Consider the following 22,476-nt stretch of genomic DNA (forward strand, 5'->3'; position numbering starts at 1 on the left):
TTTTTTTTTTTTTTTTTTTTTTTTTTTTTTTTTTTTTTTTTTAAAGTGAATGTTAGTAATGCTATAAGCTGTGGGAAAAAAAAAAACAAGATAGATGCTAAATACTCATTACCAATTATTTTTAACATCTTGTGGCTCTTCCATCTCTACCCAGACCAGATGTTTAGATTCCTTATTTAGAATGAAGATAGCTAATAAATTATGTCTCTCAATAATGTTTAAAGTGTTAGTGCTCTTCCTAAATATTATTTAATTTCAAAATAGGAGTAAAGGTAAAAACAAAAAACAATAACCAAAAAATCAAAAAGAAAACCCTGCTAAACTACAAATGGTAAGATCCTGCTAGTTCTAGTAAGGGATGAATGTGTGGAGCAGGGTAAGTTTAAATTTGTACCATTTATGGATAAAATTGGCCTTTTGTATCAAAATGTATTTCTATGTGCTAGAGACTTCTTTTGCATACTTCCTTACACTGCAGCGTACACAGGTATAAAACATGTACTCTTCAGACTGTTAATAATATTAATTGTGTGATATAATAATTATTTAATGGACAGACAACAAATGAAGAGAAAAGATAGCAGCTATTTGGCATCATGTTTAATTAGAATTTTGACGTTAAAAAATTCTGGATACTCTTTGCATTTAAGGTATTATATGATTTTTTTTTTTTTTAAATTAGCCTCTGATAAAATCTGTTAAAATTGAAGTTAGACTAGCTTTGGCAAATTGATATTTATTGGATAATTGATAAATGCTTTGCTCATTAACTGGTCTTTGTTTAGCTAAAGGCAGTAATTTTCTAATATAAACACATCAGGAAAAGATATATTATTTAATCCTTTTGGGTTCTTTTCTTCCTTCTGGGTCTTTTCTTATACTTTCTTTTTTTTTTTTCTGTGTTCCCCTATGTTTAATTTAACCCTGATTACACAAGCCCTAACAACTGGGAAAAAATACGGCCAATATGAAAAGTACTCAGAGGCAGAAATAATTAAAGGTGTGCATTACAAATGAAATCAAAAGGAATTAAGTTTATTTTTAGCTGAGACAACTGGAGGCTGAAAGTGGATTAAAAGTACTATTCAATTAAGCAGGGTGTGTGTGTGTGTGTGTGTGTGTGTGTGTGTGTTTAGAAGGGGTTGTTCATGATTACTCAATCTACAGAACAAGAAAGTGAAGACAGATTATTACTAGAGCAAATGTTACTAGTAATTAAGAAGTATTCTATTCTTTGGGGGATTTGAGAACGTCTTCCATTTCTTAGTTCTGCTGAATGTCGTATTTTTTATGAGAATATGTTGGAGATTAATGAGAGCAGCCAATAACGAGAGCAAATGAAAGTTAATAGAAGACAGAAACAAGTTAGTTTTACCAGAGTCTGTAGCTGAAGAAGAGATGTTAATGCATTGAAATAATTGAGAATATTATATAGGTAAGTTAAGAGCAACTAAGGGACTTCTATGTCGAGATACCCTGTGTTTAAGTTGGTAAGCATATTGCTTAATAACTATCTGGTTTGTACACAGTCCACAAAAATGTTGATTATTGACTGACTTACATTTTTCTTACCCTAATACACTATTTTACACACATGGCTCAAAATTGTTAATTTTATCTGTGCCCTGATTGGTTACACATACATAGAGTTTCCCTCAATATTTAACTGCCTTTCTACTTCATCCATCCTCCAGTCACCTGCTCCGAGGTTACCAAGCCAGAATGCAGCAAGAGCGTCTGCAGCTGCTACAATTGGTAGAAGTGGGTTAGGCAGATGGTTGCCGAACAATGACCCATCAAGGACTATAGTTGTAGAAGGGAGAGGGGAGACAGGTATCATATTTCCTGCCTGAGATGTATACTGAGTGGTAGTAATTGCAGTGAACCCGGCTCACTGTCTCAACAGCCACTCACCTGCACCCTCTCCTCCCCTGTCTTACAACTGGACCAGCAGTTAAACAGCTGTATAGCCTTGTCTCCCTGTCTCATTTTCCCCTGAGCTCCATCAGCAAGAGTAGCAACAGCAGCTGGAGAAGCGGCAGCCAGAGATAGGCAGGGCTGGTTCTCGCAGCCGCGCAAATCGCCTCCTCCTCAACACACACACACACACACACACACACACACTGCACGGACTTCCAATATCAACGCGTCTTGACATAAATCAAGGACTAAGAGAGACTAAAGAAGAGCGTTAGTCATGGACAACAGGTATTTCATCTCTGACAAATTGTTTCCTTCAGCTGCTTACTGATTTGGATGACAAAATAATCATTTGTGATAGCTAGCTTGAGTGGGAGACTGGAGGACTGGGGGGTGGCCGCGATAGAGGAGCGGGGATGAAGTGGGAGGAGTGAGAGGTGGGGAAGGGGGACGCCAAAGATGACTTTCAGGCTCCGAAAACCTACGTCTTTCAGCCTCCGCTGTTTTTGAGTTGCAAATGATCAGAGAAGGGTGAACTGCAGGCAGCCTGTGTTGCTGCCTGGAAGTAGATTTCCATCTTTCAGACACTAGTTCCGATGGGTCGGGTGTTCTGGAAGGGGGTGGCAGTGGAGAGGAGGATGCTGTGAGCAGAGTTCTTGAAGCTCCACTCCTCTGGGGAAGCCGAGCTGTGTGGGAGCCTTCTTACTGTGCGGGAAGCGTGTGAATTGGAGAGGATCCTGAGAGCTGGCTAGTCCCAGTTCCTCTCCGGAAAAGCAGTGGCTCTCGCTTCAGAGATGCGCCCAGCTTTCGCCTGCATCACACTGCAGTAAGTTAAACTGGACATGGTTGGCAAATTGAGTGGCTTCTGGGTATGTGGTGCGGGGGAAGGGAAGCTGAGAAGAAATGGGGAGGAAAGTTAGAGAAGCATAGCTTTGAATTCTCCGTGAAATGTTAAATCGGTTCGTCTCCCTGACTCCTGTCCTAGTTATGCTACAGTAGGGGTGCTCTGTGATTTGCAGGCGGATGCCGCTTGTGTATTAGCTATGCAGAAAGTGGCCTGTCCATTGTGATTTTAGGCAACACAGCTGGTAAATGTTTTCTAAATTTAATTCCAAGAGTGGTCTCCTCAAAGTTACCAATGAGATAGCAGCTTGTCTTTTCAAAAGGTAATTCATAAAGAGGTTGGCTTAGACTTTCAAATGCCCTAGTTAATTGTTACAAGTTCCAGTCCAGATTTATTCCTAATCTGTGAACTAAACAAGCAAGCAAGCAAACAAAAGTCTTTGATTTACCTTATTACATTAAAATAAAATGTGAAGTAGGTCTCTAGATAACTGCTAGGCAACAGCCTAGGCCACACTGATGATATGATAAACATTCAAATACTATTTAGTGAGTGAGTGTCACATGGAGGGTTCCCTCAATTTCTTCCTGCTGTAATAATCTCCTCCACTTGCTGAACAGTTTCTTTCTTGTGATTTCAAAGTGGAGGTTTTTACATAGATGGCTCTATACTTAGAAACCAAGCAGTATTGTGTTCACTGGCAGAAAATGAAGGCTTAAAACTTTTAAAAAACAACTTCAACTGGTTGCTCAAATTGCAGATAACCAACTCTTTTAAAAACAGGTCAGCAAGGACCAGTCCATTGTAAAGCAAATGACCGAATAAACATGAATGCAAGCAGAATACTGAAGGTCTTTTCTAGAAAAGAGATCAGAAATAATTAATCTAAAAATGTTGGGGTACTTAACCAGGTCCTCACACATTCACCAGATTTTTATAGTGGTTGTGGGTAGTGGGGAATCCCTCAAGCAGAAAGGAGATATTACCCAAAAATGTTAGACTTAGTTAGAGGATCATTGGAGAAAACACTGTATTAGTACATTTTTCTCCAATAAAATTTATTGACAAAACAGAAATTACCTAAAAGAGAATGTAGGATTTTAATCTGGATGCGTCCATAGGCTAGCATAAATTCCACACGATAAGAAGGCTTCAAATTTTGTGAAATAACAATTGTGAAAAGCAAAGTAATTCTAAAATAATCTGTCCTTAGAAAATAGGTAACTAAGGACTACTCTTATCCTATAATTTCAGTTTTAAATTGTGCTACTCTTTCTCTAATCCACCAAATTTCGTGCTTTCCCCAAAAATAAAACATGTCAAGAATGTCACTGGAATTGTGTTGGCTAATTTTCTACTCATCATGAGGATCTCTAGGTATAAAGGCTTACTTAATATTTTTTGGCATTGTGAGAATACCCAATTTATTATGTGTGATCCATTCCACACATATACATAGTATCCCTGTGCATAAAGTCTACATGTGACTTTGTGAATCACTGAGTAAAATATAATTCAGGGAATATATTTGCTACAATAGTGCATACATGAGGGTGATTAAATTTTTTTGACAGCAATGAGAAAGAAAACGAAAAAGTCTATATGAAGAATAGAAGAATATGGTTGGAAGAAATTTGCAAGCAGTTCCCTAATACTCTAGAGTCAACTATTATTAACTGAAACCTGTATGTAGCTAAAGAGAAGGAAAATTAGGTTAAGAGCACTGGTGAAAATTTGACAAAATTTTTTAAAATATAGAAACTTATGTAGTTGGAGTTGAGTGGTGGCAATGCCTTTGCTTCATACTTTCTTGTCCTACTGGTAAGCAAAGCTCATGTTTTGACTGAGAAGAAGATTATCAAAATCATTTGTATAATAAAACAATTATTTAAATTATTTTAACAATTTAAGATAAAACTATTGGTAAGTTTTGCTGGGATAGTGTCTGAACTAGTATCCTATGACTGATGCTTTTTCTTGCACACTATTGAAAGAAGGGAGAGTTGTAGCCAGACAAGCCAGATGAAGATAGCTGCTGATCACGAAATCTAATTCTGCCTACTAATAATGACTGTGATGTGATGGATAGGCTTGAAATGACATTTTAAGATGATCCTCTCCTGGATGCCGCTTCTAACTGCCTTCAGGAACAGAGCTGTATTTATATATGCACAATACTGTTGCAGTATCCTCTAAAAAGTAATACCTCTAGCTGAGAAGCACTTGCCCAGAGCAAACTCCAGGAAAAATTGTGAAGAAGCCTAATCCTATTGCCCCTCTCCCTGCGATAGCATTTTCTTTCTCTTATAAAACGCCAATGCAAATTCTGACCAAGTCACGTATGGTATGTCCCAATACCACAGTCTGTATCTTGGGTATTTACTATGAAGTAGGTTCAACTACTTGATAGCCCTGGATTATCTCCTCATATGCTTTGTTCATCACACAATGAATGAGTAGTGGGAGGTTATTTTGAGTGTGGCAGTTGCACATACTGGGCCAAGAGCTTTACATATGCCTTCTCATTTATGGTATAACAGCTACAGGAGGGAGATGACATTTTCTCCCCTTTAGAAAAAACTCAAACTCAGAAGGAATAAACAAATTTCTGAAAGCAACATATTTAGTGAATGCTGGGTTAGAATTAACCACTCAGTGTGACTAACTCTAATTCTTAATTGCTTTGCTACTTAAAAAAAATTAAAATGGTACTCCACTATGGATCGGGGTGGGGTTGAGCATATTATTTTGTGGATGCCATGGGTAGGTAGTGCTTGAGTGGTCTTCCTTCTCTAATGATACCCAACCTTGGATCCACCTAAACTGAAATCCACCTGCATTGACCCCAGATCCAAACTTGGCACACTCACCATTCCAATTTCAGGCTCTGCTTTGGCTACACAAACTCTGAAAATGAACATGGGGATATTGCCAGGAAGGAAGATAATGCAGTTAATATGGGAGGAGAAAAGTTGGAAGACCTAAACACTGACGGGTATAAAAAGAAAATAAGGGAATCATATAGTGGAAGGCTGGTCCAAAAATATGTCCACATTCTTTGTCCTGAGGGACACTAAATAACAAACTCTTTGGACTGTGTGTGGGGTAGAGCTCTTTAGTCACAGATAAAGTGCAGACTCAAAACATCTCTTTAAATAGTTGTAAGGTCTTATTACAAAAATTAGATTATGCTTGTCATCAGATAATCTCCTTTACATACTCCTTTTAAAAGTGGAAAAACAATGATTCAAAGAAAAGTGGGGGAGAAAGGCCAGATGCTGACTGAAGAGGTAAAAGAGTAATTGGAAATATCACTGGTTCTTGCATAATCACTTTCTGAAAATGTGCCAGGAAGCAAAAGGCCATCTTTAACTGGTGAGGATAAAAACAAAATGGTTCATTTAGGTAAAATGTGAAGTGTTACAGAGAGTAACATGATTACTGTCACTTGTCTTCTTATCAAAGAAGACAAACACTAACAAAGAATAAAGTGAAAATGTTATGGGCGTAGAGCCAAACAATATTTTAAGATTGGTCTTTCTCAGCATGCTAAATTTAAACAGCCGAAATTCTTTTTTAAGGATTTTCTGAGTCAACAATTTGAAATGAAGGATTTGCCTTTTAACAGGGAATTTGTATTGCATTGCGAATTTGAAACACAATGTCCTCAACTCAGTTATTTTTGATTGGCAATATGCCGATCACTATAGATGCAAGGAGCACAAAAACTGTTACCTTCAAAATCAAAGAAGAAATGGACACGCTTCATAAACGAACTTGATGCTCCTGAGTTATTGTCAGATGTGTACGTGGTGACAGAGCTTTGCAAATACATTCACATTGTTGGCCCTGATTCATTCTCTTTTCATTTATGACACTTCAGGTTAGGGTTGGGAATAGAGTTAGTTTTCAGGGTTGATTTTTGAATGTGGTGCTAAAATCAACTCTCTTGCCCATTGGCTCTCTTCTTCTTCTGGTTTAAAAATAATGATAGTAACTTTCACTGAGTGCTTACTACCTGGCATTTGCCTTTATAAGTATCTGGCATATTTAATCTTGATCATACCCTTTTGGGATAATTTTATTATTACCCTCATTCCCATTTTATAAAAGAGCAAACTGAAGGACAACAGGGTTAAGTGACTTGTCACAGTTACAAACTGGTAGGAATAGAGCCAGGGTTTGAACCCAGGCAGTCTAGCTCTGGGGACCACTCTTCTAACCAAAAGGCTCTGAATCCACTATTAACTACCACTGGCTTATTATAACCATCCACAATTCACACAATGTTGCACCTTCTTTGTCTCTGCTTATATTTGCCTCTCTGTAATTTACTTTTGGACACCCAAACCCCTCTGCCCTCTCTCCACGCTAATGTGTTTCATTTGATAATATTTCTTTGTCCTTTAATCTCCTACTCTAGTATCATGACACTTTGAGGTATCTAGTTGGTTTCTGCCACGGGCCCAACAGTTTTTCTATGTGGTTCCACTGAAACTTGTGCTTGCCTTTATTATTGAATATGCCACGGAGAATTGAAATAATCTGTTTTCTGCGTTGAGGAAGGGGTTCAAACTTCTTTATCTTTGAAAGTTTAGTGCTTAACACAGTGTCTAATATTGGATCTTAATAAACACTTCTTTTAATAAACTGTATTACTATAGGCTCTAATTCTATCCACTGAAGGAATAGGTAGTCCCACTTCTACAATATTTAGCCTTTGCACCCTGTCCACCAAAGACAAGTACCAAAGACAAGAATAAAGTGTGTGAATAAAGTACCAAAGACAAGAGAATTAGCTTTCAAATAAAAACTATGATGTCTGATAGCAAGTGTGTATTTTAATAAGTAGAAGTCATGATTAGCATAAAATTACTCAGAACACATTTATTACCTTCTATGGTATTACATATTTAGAATACATGGGGCAATATTTTGGAATATGACAGATAAAATATTTATTTCCAGATCACAAAATCAAAATTTTTACTGATACCTATTTTCTGGTTTTAGGTTATTAACGTATCTTCAGAGGGGGAAAAAACCCAAATAGTAAAATAAGTGGCTCATCAAAGATGTTTTGCTCTTGTGGGACAATAATGTGAAGTTGTGAAAAGGTGATTTTTAATTGTTTCTTAAACTCTTATTTCCCTTGAGGAAAAACACACTGATTTTAATTCAGTCACAGCTCATAAATTGTGAATCATATCTGCAAGCAGACATTCAAGACTTCACTACCACTAGAGAAAAGTGATGGTTGATAGTGGGAAAATCAATCCAGAAACCCTGTCCTACAAATTATCAGGTTATGTGATCATTCAAATTCTATTTTTAAATGTTTTTATACATTTTATTTCATTTACTATTCTAATATTGTATCTATGTGAACTGTATAACACATAGGGCTTTCCAAATACATTTCTTTTTTTAAAGTACCATCTTAGGTCAAGCTATTCTATTTTAGTCTTCTTTCTAATCCACATGAATCAGTTATCGAATAATCAGGGGAAGGGCAGATGGGATGAGAAGTGCGTAGCTATTTAAAATGTCTTTAGAGTTCCATCAATAGAGTAATCTCAGAATGAGTTTCCCCCAGTGAGGCAGCTGGGCTGTGCTTTATAATACACATTTTTTTTAGAATCCCAAGTTGTGTATTGTGTTTTGATTGTTCATAATGAGATGGAATTGTGAATAAGGGTATGGAGAAGTCAACTCTATATATAATTTCTCAATATGAAAAGAAGCTTTGTTGAGTTTCATCATTTTCTTAGGTTTGACGATATAGGACTTGAAACTTAGTTTCTGCATTCAAACTGTCTGGATGTAAAATCCTTACTTTTTGGATGAATTTAAGGAAGTAACTTAAATTCTATGCTTTAGACTTCTCCTTGTAAAACAGTGATAATGAAAATGCAATCCATTTCATAGAATTAAATGATTTAATCATGGATGTAAGGGGCTTAAACAGAATACACATAATAAACACTAAAAAGTATTAGCTATTATTTCCAACTTACTTGGAATATTGACTCAGAGAAAAAGTATCAGTAGTAAAGAAAATGTTCTAAATAAAATCTAAATCTAAAAATATTTCTTAGTTTTATATTAATAAAATATTCAGGCTACAAAATTTATTAAATATTATTATAAGCGCTTTGTAAGGTTTCATTACTTACCATTGTGCCCCAAATATTCTTATTAAACTATAAAAAGTGGTAACTATTAACATACATAAGTTAACCAACACACGTAAACTACCCAGAAGAATGGCTGGCATGCAGTTAGTCCTCAGAAATTTTAACTCCCTTTCTCTTACCTAAAATGATGATGAAAGGTCTTTCATTCTCTCTCCTCTGATCTTCTTAAAACATAGTCATAGCTATCATCATTTAATATACAAAAGTATATTCTGTTTTGCTCTATATTGACTACTCTGCTATTTGTACCTAAGCATGTTGGGGAAACATGACCTCTGATGTGAGGAAACCTATTAGTTTCTAGATCAAACTCCGTTTGGATTACATGAACTGGAAAGGAGGAAGAAACAGAGGTGCTATAGAAAAATATGACAAGATCCTTGACCTGAAAACAAAACTTCAGGCAGAAAAATGAGTTGGTAGTTTATTCAGTAACTTGTTTTGCTGAGACAGAAAATATAAGGAAGTGTTTCTTGTTTGGTTCTTAACCAAGGAATCTGTTTGTTGGTTCCTTAATGAAAAGAAATAAGGGCTGGGGAATTCTCACTTGTCTTGCCTTTCCTAGTGTGTATGATGGAGATTGTCGAAGTACTTACTTATACCACAGCCCTGTATCCTATTCTTCCATCAGTCATTGATGGGCTACTCTGTCAAGCATTCTGCCAGGATCGGTGAAAGAAGAGGAATGGGTGGAAAAGTTCCTACAGTACTAAAGAGTTACACTTCGGTGGAAGACAGATGTGAACAGACCTAAACAAGGAAACAAGTGCATAATTTGTTGTGGTGATAGTGCTGTGAAAGGAACAAAGAGCTGTTGAGATGAGCAAAAGAGCCGGGCGCGGTGGCTCAAGCCTGTAATCCCAGCACTTTGGGAGGCCGAGATGGGCGGATCACGAGGTCAGGAGATCGAAACCATCCTGGCTAACACGGTGAAACCCCGTCTCTACTAAAAATACAAAAACTTAGCTGGGCGAGGTGGCGGGCGCCTGTAGTCCCAGCTACTCGGAGGCTGAGGCAGGAGAACGGCGTGAACCCGGGAGGCGGAGCTTGCAGTGAGCCGAGATCGCGCCACTGCACTCCAGCCTGGGCGACACAACGAGACTCCGTCTCAAAAAAAAAAAAAAAAAAAAAAAAAGAGAGAGATGAGCAAAAGATCCTATTTACACGATAGGAATAATATAATTAATAGGAGAACAAGCTGGTTTCAGGAGGCATAAGGACCACTCCTGCCCCACCCACAAACCCCCATTATGCTTTGTTTTCATTGTAGACCTCGTCTGTCTTGTGGACAGTGAGTATAAGAGGTGACAGTGAGTAGAAGAGGCTTAAACACCTGAAGTAATTTTTAAGACCAAAACAGATGAACTCATAGTGAATCAGAATTTTAGAATTATTAAACAAAACATTTTCATTCTGTCAAAAACATAACTCCCACATTGCTTTTCCTGTTACCTGTGTATTATAGGATTATTCAGCTTTGGACAGCTTTTAAAGATTAGAAAAATGCAAGTATTTAATGTTGCTTAGTAACTTCTCTTGCCTGTCATTTTGGGCTGCACATAAACAACTTGTAACTTCCCCACACTTGTCCCAAATAGAAAAAGAGCACAACAAGCTGATGAGTCATTTTGCTATCATGTTGTTCTTAATGAGAATTCTGATTACTAGGAGGGGTGCTCTATTGTTATATAATGTTGTTTGTCATGATATATATTAAAAGTTTCTGTTTGGCAAATAGAGATTTCTTCTTTGTTACACATTAAAGATAACATAGCATAAAAGCCATTTAGGGGAAGACTGTCGTTTTACGTTCTGATTTTGAATGTACTCTATCCAAACTACTAGACAACATGTTCTGAAAGTAAAGTGGTAAGGTTTTTGAGCTTGAAGTGGAAATTTTGTTTTAGAGCTATTAATGCTTTTTTTGTTCAAGCTGCCTGCATAACTGCATGGTGGTACATTTGGTGCTTAGGCAACTATATTAGCAAAAAGATAATATCAAAAGTGAAAGAGCACTTTCAGTAAACAAAACAAAACAATGACTTGAATGTGGCTGTAATTATATTGCTATTCTTTATGGCTAGGCAATGTCCTGAATTAGTGACTTTGTAGAAAACAAAACACAAAAAGAATATGTTAGATTTGATGTATTTGTCAATACATAGCAGTGCCATGTTGATTAAAAAATTTTCTCCACTAAGAAGTTTCAAAGTTATATTAAAGAAATTAGAGCCTGTATCTTATTATCATGGAGCATCTGGATCAAAGAGAAGGTGCCATCCTCTCTGGTTCTTTAATATGTGTTTTGCTGATCCTCATGAGTTAAAATTCAAACTATGTTAAGAGATAAAGAAAGACTGTTTGAGGAATGCTAATACATATGTTAAAAGAGGAAAGGAGAAAGACATCTTCCTTATTTAAATATTAAATAAAGTTGAACAGTTTTTTATTTTAAGAACTTCTTACAGTCCTTCACATGTGAATCAGCATCTCTAAAACAGAATTTAGTACAAACTTCCCTGGCCTTATTTAACCACAGAATCTATCCTTCTGGGAGCATCTATTAATATATATTTGAAAACCCTGGAGCACATTTTAGGAAGTACTGGTCTATTGGCATTTAAATGTTCACTTAAAATTTTTGAGCACCTACCAGACATCAGAGTAGTAGATTCTGGAAGAAAATTATGAATAGAACCTGATTTTGACATTATGGAGATCCTATACTGGGAGTTGGAGGAAGACACATGTATAAATTATAATACCATGGGCTATGTGCAGTTGTAGAAGTAGGCGCATGTTGCTATAGGAGATGGGGAGAACAAGAGACTCAGGAATTAATCACAGATAATTTAGAATTTGAGTTAGATCTTGAAGGAAGAATAGAAATTTACTCAAGAAGGGAAAGTAAAAGCAATTCCTAAGATATATCTAGCAATCATTATTCTTTAATCCTCTTATAAAAACTGGTATTTCTTTCATTTATTCAAGCATAATTCTAGATTGAACAGTTGGCTATGCGATTAAAGAGATAACGGCAAAGAAATAGGAAAGAGATATAAAAATTTGGTGGTATAGATGGGGAATGAAGTCTTGGCATCGTAACAAATCCCTGGGAAGAGAACATAGAATGAAAAAGGAGGTAATTTTAGGAACAAATCTTGATATATCCTAATACTTTTAAAGTGCATTGGAATAGATGAGTTTGCAAAGAATGAAAATGAATTGTCATGGAGGAGGAAAACAACAACAGAAACCTGGCACATTCTAAAGACCAGGGAAAAAAACGTCTTATAAGAATGAAAAAGTAATCATCACTGTTGGATGTTGCTGAGAGGTTAATTGAGATGAGAGCTAAAACATACCCATTGGATTTGAACACTGGAAGATCACTGGTGATTATAGCTAAACATGTATTGCTGGAGTGATGAGGAGTGAAACCCAGACAAAAACTTGTTGAGTGAATAGGAGTTCAGGAAATGGAGACAGAGTGACTCATTCAAAGAGTTAATCTATGAAGGTTTAGAGAAAGGTAGAGCTGTTTCTCGAGAGTAATAGAAGTTTGAAAGAGCTTTCACTTTTCTGAATTGGGAACTTTTGATTATGTTTAAACATCTATGAAAAGTAGGGTGTGACTAGAAATATGAGGGGGAACAACATACACTAGGGCCTGTAAGATGTGGGGTGGGGGGAGGGAGAACATCAGGAGGAATAGCTAATGTATGCTGGGCTGAGTACCTAGGTGATTGGATGATCTGTGCAACAAACTACCATGGCACACATTTACCTATGTGACAAATCTGCACATCCTGCACATGTACCCTGAACATATATATATATATATATATATATATTTATGTATATATGTATATATACATATATTTATGTATACATATATATACACGCACATATACACATATATGCATAGGCATATATACATATATGTATATATAAACACACATGTATATACACATATATATGTATATATACACACACACACATATATATAGGGTGTTGGTTGACTTTGACTAGAAGGTACACTGCCTATAAAGAAAAAGCAGAGAAAAGAAAGAATATAACAATTTGAACAGGTATTTAGGTTTTATAGTCGTAAGTTAGGTATATTTCTTTAATTTAAATTTTCTCTGTAGAGTTTGAACAAGGTGGAGAAAATTTGAAGTTTATGGATAAAATTAGACAGAGTTTGGACCAGAGTCATGTATTGTGATCTAGGTTGTATTGTGGGGGCAGGTAGGGGTGGATATTTGACAAGATGATCATGAATTTATAATGATAATATACCTCAATGTGTAACTTTAATCATATTTATTTATATATGTGTATGTGTGTGTGTGTATATATATATATATATATGTTTTTCATTTTGCCTTGACTTACATTACCACCATCTACCCCTCAGTGCCATCTACTATCTTCCTTATTACTCTTTCTGATTTAGAAGTCTGTATGGCAATGTTCCTTTATTTATGTCTCTTGTCATCGTTAGGATTGGTTAAAGTACATAGGTAAGGTAAGTCAATTATCCTTGGCAGAAATCCCTTAATCACCTTACCTTCATTGACATTCCACATCTTTCCATGTTATCCACTGGGCATTGCCTCCATTCTGGATCTTGGTATTACCTGGAACTTCTCCACTTTGAAATCATCAGATACTCTAAATGATCACATTACTCTCTCTTCCTCCCACCAATATCCAGTAGCTTGACCCACCTCATTTTCTTGATGACTTTTTTCTCATTCTCCCTCCCCTTACTGTCCAAACAATACCTAGTATACAACACAAATAGCTCTATTGCACAAATTTTATTTCCCTGTATTACTCTTTTCCTTCCTTTTTCTATATGGCAAAATCCTTACCCTTTCTCAGTTGAGCAATCTGGCTTTGCATTTTCAATTGGGATATTGAATGCTATTGAATATCACAAAACTATGAAAACTGGTGTCATAATAAGTCTACGATCTCTTACCTCAGTCTGACCCTGGTAATTCTTCTAAATGTCCACGTTTTATTTTTCTTTTCACTGTCCACAGCAGTTTTCTTATAGAGCCCTGTTGCCCATGTACTTCATATTTTCTTTTTTTTTTTTTTTTTTTTTTTTTTTTTTTTTTTTTTTTTTTGAGACGAAGTCTCGCTCTGTCGCCCAGGCTGGAGTGCAGTGGCCGGATCTCAGCTCACTGCAAGCTCCGCCTCCCGGGTTTACGCCATTCTCCTGCCTCAGCCTCCCGAGTAGCTGGGACTACAGGCGCCCACCACCTCGCCCGGCTAGTTTTTTTGTATTTTTTAGTAGAGACGGGGTTTCACCGTGTTAGCCAGGATGGTCTCGATATCCTGACCTCGTGATCCGCCCATCTCGGCCTCCCAAAGTGCTGGGATTACAGGCTTGAGCCACCGCGCCCGGCCAATACTTCATATTTTCTTATGAAAAGAGAGATAAGTATTTTGACTTCTTCTTGTGTCATTTATTTTTATTTTGGGTACTAGCATTTAGATATTTTAATTAAATTTGGATTTTAATTTAAAAATCATTAATATCAACAACGACTTTAACCCTGCTTCTTTCTACTCACCACCTTCTCTGTATCCCTTGCTTTTAGGCAAAGCTTCATAGCATGGTCCCTCTTTATCTCTTCAACAATGTCTATTGTCACTTTGTTCTCTTCCAATTTAATGTTCCTTTGACATTAAGCTGCTTATTCATTCTTTCAGTGCTGCTTTTCCACTTTACTTGTACTCCTATTGTGTCTCTGGTTCTCTGGGTTTTTTTGTTTTTTGTTTTTTTTTCCAGTGGTTTGAACATTGCCTGGCACAAAACAGGTACCTAAAAAGCACTGAATAAATAGGTGAACTCTAATAATGCACCTTTCTTGATTGGGGATGATGAGTTATCTCATAAAGCATCTCTGGGTCAATAGTGTTTTTTATTGTTTTGTCTACTTTATTAAAGAGGTAAGTGACTAACTTCTTCATTCTCTAAAATGCACTACATTGTAGTATAGAGTTTGGTACTATTCTTGGTTTCGGGCATCTACTTGGTGCTTTGGAATGTATTCTCTATGGATAATGTGGGAGTACTGGTACATCCTCTTGGTCCATTTATCAGTATGGTTTGTATTGATGCTGAACAAGTACCTGTACATTAGCATATTTTCCCCTCTTTTATATTTAGCAGTAATACCTATGTTTTCTCATTCTGGAGATAATATTCAATAATGCTATTATATTTTGAGAAAATTAAATTATTTTTAATTCGACTAAGTGTAGTCATTGGAACTTTCTTCATTCAATTTCAAAAGCATAAGTTAGATTTAGGGATTTTTTTTTTTTTTTCATATGTGGCATTCTGTAAATTGGTCATTGGTATTCAGATTGTGAGCCTGGATATAAAGAGGAGGGATAAACGTTATTTTCAGTGTCTGACAAGAACAAGTACGGAGGCTTCGAGGTCTTACAGGAAGTAAACAGAAGGCTAAGAGGTCACACACATGGGGAGAATAGATGATTAGCCGGTGTATTTTCCCCAGTGCTATGTCGCGTTCTCAGAGTCTCATTTAAATGATAATATGCCCATGGTAACAGAAAGAAAACATTTTTCTCAGACATATCCCATATTTACTATGTGAAGTGTGGAGAAATGCTTATTAAAGATTTTTGTCATGGTTTCCAGGTTCAGTTCAGGAGTGGGTGGTCACTTGTGCTAGGACTTTGTTTCTTACAGCCCTATCCCCACATCATTCTTTCCATGGAAGCAAATATTATCTAATGAGATAAGTGAAGGCATTTTAGGGGAAAAGCATGATTTATAGCAAACTGTAGCTTCAAATGGATTTATCCATAGTAGTATACTAGTCTATTTTGCAAGTGTACATTTCTCATCTATCAAAAATCATATTATTTAGCTTCAGAAATCATAAAATGGGATTGTCCCTGGAATAACTTTTAAATATCTGGCATTTCTTCCCTATGTAATTTTACGTAAGCTATATAAATAGGGTTAGCTGCGACCTAAAAAAAGTATACTCAGTCATTTTGTTTGAAACACAATATAGCGTGTGCCCTCATTAATTTTATCTCTGGGATTTTTAATGGTATAACTTTGCAAATTAATGAAAACTGTATGGAATGAAAACACTCTCAGGCTGAGGAATATCATTATATTTTATAATTAGGTAAATTCTGACAAGTTGCTGCATTTTTTAATGCATACTTGTTTTACTTGTTCTCTTTTTCATTGGTTTTAGACATCACCCAAAGGGGTTAATATATTTCTGTATTATATTTATCACAGGCAAAACAGAAAAATAATTGAAAAACTTATTTGACTTTGAAGAAATACTTCCTTGACAGGTCTGAGTTAAAAATTATGTCTACTTCTATCAAGTCAAAGTTGTCCCTATCTTATGCTGTTCAGATTCCAATTCTATACTTTTTGTTTTTGTCGATTTGGAGTGGAATTTTATGTCTTTATTTTAGGACTCTTTTCCTTTCCATTTCAACTTTAGATTGCTTAGAGATTGAGTATAAACTATTAATTGATCCCTATGAAACTTATTTTTTCTTTTATAATGGGAAAACTTTGGTGGTCTGTTACTACCCAAGGATTATTTATTCTTTGCTAGCTGGATACGCAACTTCAATTTCCCAAACCAAGCACTGGTTTGTGAGATGAGTTTCCTCTCCCATCTCCCATCTCCTTTCAAGTGGGTTTTTCAGTGGGCCATAACCTGGCCTACCACACTGGAAGTTTAGATGGTCTAAGAAAGCACTAAGAAATAAAATGCAGAAGTGTTTATCTGAAATGCGACAAGAAGCTCCCCAAAAGGGGCTAGCCCTTTAGTCCTGACACAACCTCCCATTTAGACGGTTATAAGAGATCAGACTCCCATATTTTGCACTTTGCTGACTGAGAGGATTGCTCCCTCTGCATGGAATGCTGGTAGAGCTGAACTTTGGATATGCCCTTGTGTGGAATAAAACCGAGCCTCAGGGAGCATCTATTCACTTGCATTCTTAATCTTGTGTTTATGCTTCACAAGGATAATTTGCTGGTATGATAGTAAATCAAAGTGAATGCTAAATATAGCTGAGTCATTGTCCTCATTATTGCCAATGCTATAACCTGAACAGCCTTTTTGTTCTGACCAGCTTAGAGTCTTTTGTGGACTGGTTCCTACACTTCTAACTGCTTTTAAAATAATGTAATTAACATTTCCTGGCTGCTGCAATCCATGGTGTTACTGTTTCACCCAGAATCAAACACCTAATGCAAGCTATATAGTCTAGCTAAGTGTTTTCAAAATCATTAAACTTAGAAAATTATGACAGGCCAGGAAATATTAGGCTAACCAAATACTTATGTACTTATACTTCCCAATTTCAATATTTAAATAAGAAACTTCAAACACTACCTAAATGTAGCCACCTTTGAAACTTAATTTCACAACGATGTTCTATCCTGACAATTTTCAGATATATAATACCTTCTTTACACAAAGATGAAAGTGAAGGAATAGAACCAAGGGAAATTTTGAAGAATTAATAAATATTCTCTTTTAGATTGCTCAGTCTTTTATTGGTATTCCAGTTTCACTTTGCTTTTAAATCTACCAGTGATGTTTTATTTTCCTTACACTAGCAAATAAATAAGGGGGATATCATTTATATTTTCGCTATAAAGCCTGAAATGCAAAATGAAATGTAATGTGTTCTAAGCAATGATCGATCCTCACAACTTTCAGATGTACGGCTCCTTATTCACACTAAGAGGAAAATGAAGAGGGACAATCCTTTAGCGTAGCCCATAAGGAAGAGGACTCTTTAAGTATGGGTGAGAAGGGTATGGCTATGTTTGCTCAGGAAATTTCAACACTGGTGTACGTAATGAAAAGAACCGATGTGTTTAGAATAGTATCTATCATCTCATGCCTACCTTTGGAGCCTCTGTCTCTGTGCCTCCCACTACTTCCTTAGCCAGTTATCATCTGCTATCAGTATGCACCATAATTAAATTGGCCTTAAAATGATTTGATAACTTCCTAATTATTAAATACATTTTCCTTTTACCAGTTCCTGTCGTTCTCACATTTCCTGTTTTTAATAGATTTACACCTTGTTGCAACTCTGTCCTCCTTTGTCATTGTAAAGATTGCACTATCCTGATACTATTTCTACTTATTCAATCAGTCAAAAAGCATTTAATAATACCCATTCAACAGGTATTGGGAAAACAATGGTAATTAAACACGTAAGAAGTTTCTGTCTCCATTGAGTTTTCAGTGTAGTGACAGTGATTGATATTATCTGTGATGAAATTTCACAAATATATTTTGAGCAGCTACTTGATGCCAGGTGCTGTTCTAGACACTGGAAATGCAGTTTTAAAGTAGCATATTTTAAAATTTACATTTGCTTGGAGGAGATAGCGAGTAAAAATTAAATATGTGATACAATTTTATTTATATGTCATTAAGAAAATAAGTCAGGGCAAGAGGAACAAGAGTGATGGAGAGTGGATGCTATTTTAAATAGTGTGCTATTTTAGATTTATTTTTTAAATGTGTTCCATTCTTCTATTGACATAATATATTTGAAATGTCTCTAAGATTTCCAAGTGATGATGTTAAGTAGACAGTGTGTATATGAGGCTGAAATTAAGGGGAGTTGTTGGAGACAAAAATCTGGGAGTTGTTTGTAGACCTGTAACCAGAAGAGACCCCCTAGGGACTGAGTGTACATAGAGAAGAAGGTCCAATGCTAAGCCTTGGAGTAAACCAATTTTTTGCAATCGAGAAGAAGTACAGAAATCTGCAAAGTAATTAAGAAGGAACAGGAAGAGAAAGCCAAGAGAACACATTGCCCCTAGTGCCAAGAAAGGAAATGTTTCAAGAAGAAAGAGCTGTGTCAATTGCTACTGAGAAGATCGGCAAGATGATTGCGGATCAACTATAGGATTGGGAAAGATGGATCTTTGCTGGCCTTTTAAAGGGAAATTTCAGTGGTGTGGTGGAGTAAAAGCCTGATTAAGGCAGGTAAAGTGTGAATTGTTGTTGTTAAAGTGGAGAGAAAACATATATAATAACCACACAATTAAATAGTAAACCACACCAGAAATGTTCTAAATAACACAGTATTATCTGTCCTAGTGAAGAAGATTGGAAAGGCTTTTTGAAGAAATAATTATAAACTGAGATTTGATGGATGAGTCGGTATTAACTAGATAATAAAAAGAATGCAGAAAAGCATGTAAAAACACTTTTTTGCAAGACTGACTTAAGAGCTAGAAGTCCATTTTGGCTGGAGTGGGTATGATACGAGATTAAGCAGGAGTCAGATGGCACAAGGCTGTTTCATCTTTAACCTTAGAGCATTGGAAATAATTGAGGATTTAAGGGAGGTGAGGATATGTGGACAGCATAATTTATATTTTGATAGGATTACTCTAGCTGCAATGTGCTGGATGAACTGCAGGTCAGCCAGATGGAAGGTAGTAGCTCGCTAGCCATTGTAGTAATAAAGGTGAGTGATTATTTTAGCCCGGATTACTGCAGTAATGGTGTCAACAGTGAGAAAGAGAAATTGTAGTGATATTTATGACGTGAAATTGGCAGGGCTTGTGATAGTCTGAAATGAATATACGAGGAAATGATGTAGAAAAGTCAAGAATGACCTTTAGCCTTCTGGTATTTGCAATAGGGAGGCCAGTGCCTTGTACCAATTGAGAGAGAGTTCGAAACAGAAGTCTTTGGTTTGCTGTTATTTTTGTGTCTCATGAATTTGATTTAAACGTGTTGAATTTGAAGGACTTTTGAGCCATCCTCATCTACCTACTAGATTTTTCTGTCTATATATCTTGCTGTCACCTCAATAATAGTGCCAAAACTGAGTTTATCTACATCCTTCCAAACATTTCTTCCCATGTTTGGATCTCAGTCACCTTGAAATGGTCCCTCTTTCTAGTATCCTCCCAGCTTCCGTATTGGCTAATTCAAATTCTATCTTTTAATCTTTTCTGTCTCTATTGCCTCTCACATTTGTCCTTTTCTTTCAATTTCTGCCCGTACTAGACAATTACAAACTCCTACATTTCACTCGACTGTATTCTTAACTTGCTGTATGGTCTCTTCATTTCTAATCAATTCTTGCTTAATACTTGCATTCTATCCTCCTCACTGTCAATTTTCTTGTACAGGGTTTTGATTTTACCATGTTCTTGCTCAAAATAATTCAGTAGATCTTCCTTTATTTTTTGTAAGTCAGTCATCGATTCACCTTGGCCTGGCATTCAAGCAAAAAGAAAAAAAAAAATCTGTAGATTCCCCTTAGCTTGCTACAGTTGTCTAGTACAGTGATTAAGAAAGACTTGGTTTAAATCCTGGCTTTAGCACTTACTAATTGTCTGATTTTGATTAAATAATTTATTCACAATGTTCAGTTTTTCAAATGGGATTAATAATAGCTACTCATTAAATTGCTGTTTTAAGGCCTAAATCCATGATATTATGGATTATCCAACATAATCCATAAATTATCTTAGCACAGTCCATGGTACAAAGTTAGCATGAATTGATGCAACTCCTATTATTAATCTATTAATAATAGAGCAATTTTAACTGTGCCCCATCCATGTATGTAGGCACATTTAACCACTTAATGAAGCATACCTTTTATTTGGTCTCTATGTGCCACTTTGTACTCCTTGCATTCTCCTTCTTCTCTCACAGCAGTTGACCCTCCTCACAATGGTTTCTTCCTAATTTCTTTCATCTTTCCAGGAGCAGCTCTGTTCTCACTCTCTCCAAGAAACATTGTTTTCTCTCCCAACCCTTTCTTCATCCACAACTTCAGGTTCTGTTACTCCACCTTTGTATGTATTTTGATGTTAATCTTGTGCCTCCTGTATGTCTGTAGCTTTCTTAGATCTTCTACTACATGGTTGTCCTTGAGTACAGGAAATTTATTTGTGTAGTGCCCATGGTTATAACAATATTTGAGAAAAAGTGATTGCAGTGTTAGGAGTCCCTTCAGTTACATGTAGATAGATATTCTCTCCTTTCCTTCCTACACAGACTGATTTTGGCTCTACTCATCATTCAAAGAACATCAAGTTACCTCGCTCGGATATTTCTTAAATATAGAAGCTTTCAAGTCAGCAATCATCTAAACCAATCAAGGCTAATGCATTTTTCTGTGCTCCCAGGAAGTCTAAGAGCATTTCAGCTAAGCCCTTCTGTCAGTGATGGGCCTGCTTTTGTGTTCTAAGTCCTTAGTTTTTTGTTGTTTTTCATTTTCTCTGAGTTTTACGTAATTTAAAGAAAGCAGGCTTCAGAGAAATCATGAGGTTAATACTGTTTCACTCAGAGATCTCTAATCATTGGCTTCTTAACAAAAAGTGGCATGAAAGAGAATATTTAATGTCTTTTCTGTTTCCTACCTAATTTCCCCTGGTCTAAGTTCTGACAATGGCCTTTGGAGCATGAGTTGCTGTTTTGTAGGATGTTCTAAAACATGAATCAGGATTGATTCTTATTTTATTCATGGCTATACTTGACAGTAATTTACAGAGCCTGAGATGAGGGTTTATTTTTCCCCTCTGAAGGTTTCAGGGATGTTTTTCTCAGGATTTGGAAAATGTGCTCAAGGAGCAGAGTGATAAATTGAGTGCTGCCTCAGAAAAAGTCAGGCTGTCAGGGAACATATTTATCTCCACGTTTGGGAAGCAGGCAGGAGAAATATTTTAAAAAGCTGTGTGAAAACCTTCTAAGGTAAGGGACAAGGTCAATCTGACATGGCTTTCTATCCATTTTATTTATAACTAAAGGCTGCCTGGACATAAAGAATGAACTGAAATTCACAATCATTCAAGGATGGACTTTTTTTCCCCTGTAATACTGAGGGAAAATGGATAGTTAAATGGTTCAGTTTCAATAATGGATATAGTATAAGAGAAATAAATAATTATATTAAAAATTCTTTCAGTGTTGCCTGCAACAAGGGTCTGATTGTATTTTTAAATAAAGTTTTATTGGAATATGGCTGAATTCTTTTGTTTACATATTTTTTAGGACTGTTTTTGCACTGCAACAACAGAGATCACTAGTTGCAACACAGACCTATTGGCCCACAAACTCTAAAATATTTTCTATCTGGTACTTTAAGAAAAAGTTAATTGACGCCAGGTCTAGAAGGACACTTTAAGATTCAAAGATGTTTATTCCTTTTGATTCACTTTGTTTTCTATAATGACATTAATACAGAGTTGGCTGTCATTGTGAGAAGTGGCAGAATGGTGATGGAAGCAGGTATTTATTTTATTTTATTTTATTTATTTTTTTATTATACTTCAAGTTCTAGGGTACATGTGCATAACGTGCAGGTTTGTTACATATGTATATATGTGCCATGTTGGTGTGCTGCACCCATCAACTCATCAGCACCCATCAATTCATCATTTATATCAGGTATAACTCCCCAATGCAATCCCTCCCCCCTCCCCCC

The 22,476-nt window shown here is 36.2% G+C and overlaps 1 protein-coding gene across 18 annotated transcripts in view; it reads left to right on the forward strand.

The window, feature by feature from the left end:
- DGKB (diacylglycerol kinase beta) overlaps nucleotides 1–22,476 on the forward strand; it is an 824,940-nt gene that overhangs the window by 67,813 nt on the left and 734,651 nt on the right. For 7 of the 18 annotated variants that reach the window (XM_023215885.3, XM_023215887.3, XM_023215896.3 and 4 more), the window contains exon 1: nucleotides 2,587–2,746. The exons of 4 other annotated variants lie outside the window; for them this stretch is intronic. The gene's annotated coding sequence lies outside the window, so the exon portion shown is untranslated. Of the gene's footprint in view, nucleotides 1–1,692; nucleotides 2,209–2,433; nucleotides 2,747–22,476 lie in introns of those variants that run through there. 7 more of the 18 variants (XM_023215886.2, XM_023215888.2, XM_023215897.2 and 4 more) reach the window with 2 other exon arrangements.

Source organism: Piliocolobus tephrosceles, chromosome 8 (assembly GCF_002776525.5).
Source record: "Piliocolobus tephrosceles isolate RC106 chromosome 8, ASM277652v3, whole genome shotgun sequence".
NCBI classification, from domain to species: domain Eukaryota; kingdom Metazoa; phylum Chordata; class Mammalia; order Primates; family Cercopithecidae; genus Piliocolobus; species Piliocolobus tephrosceles.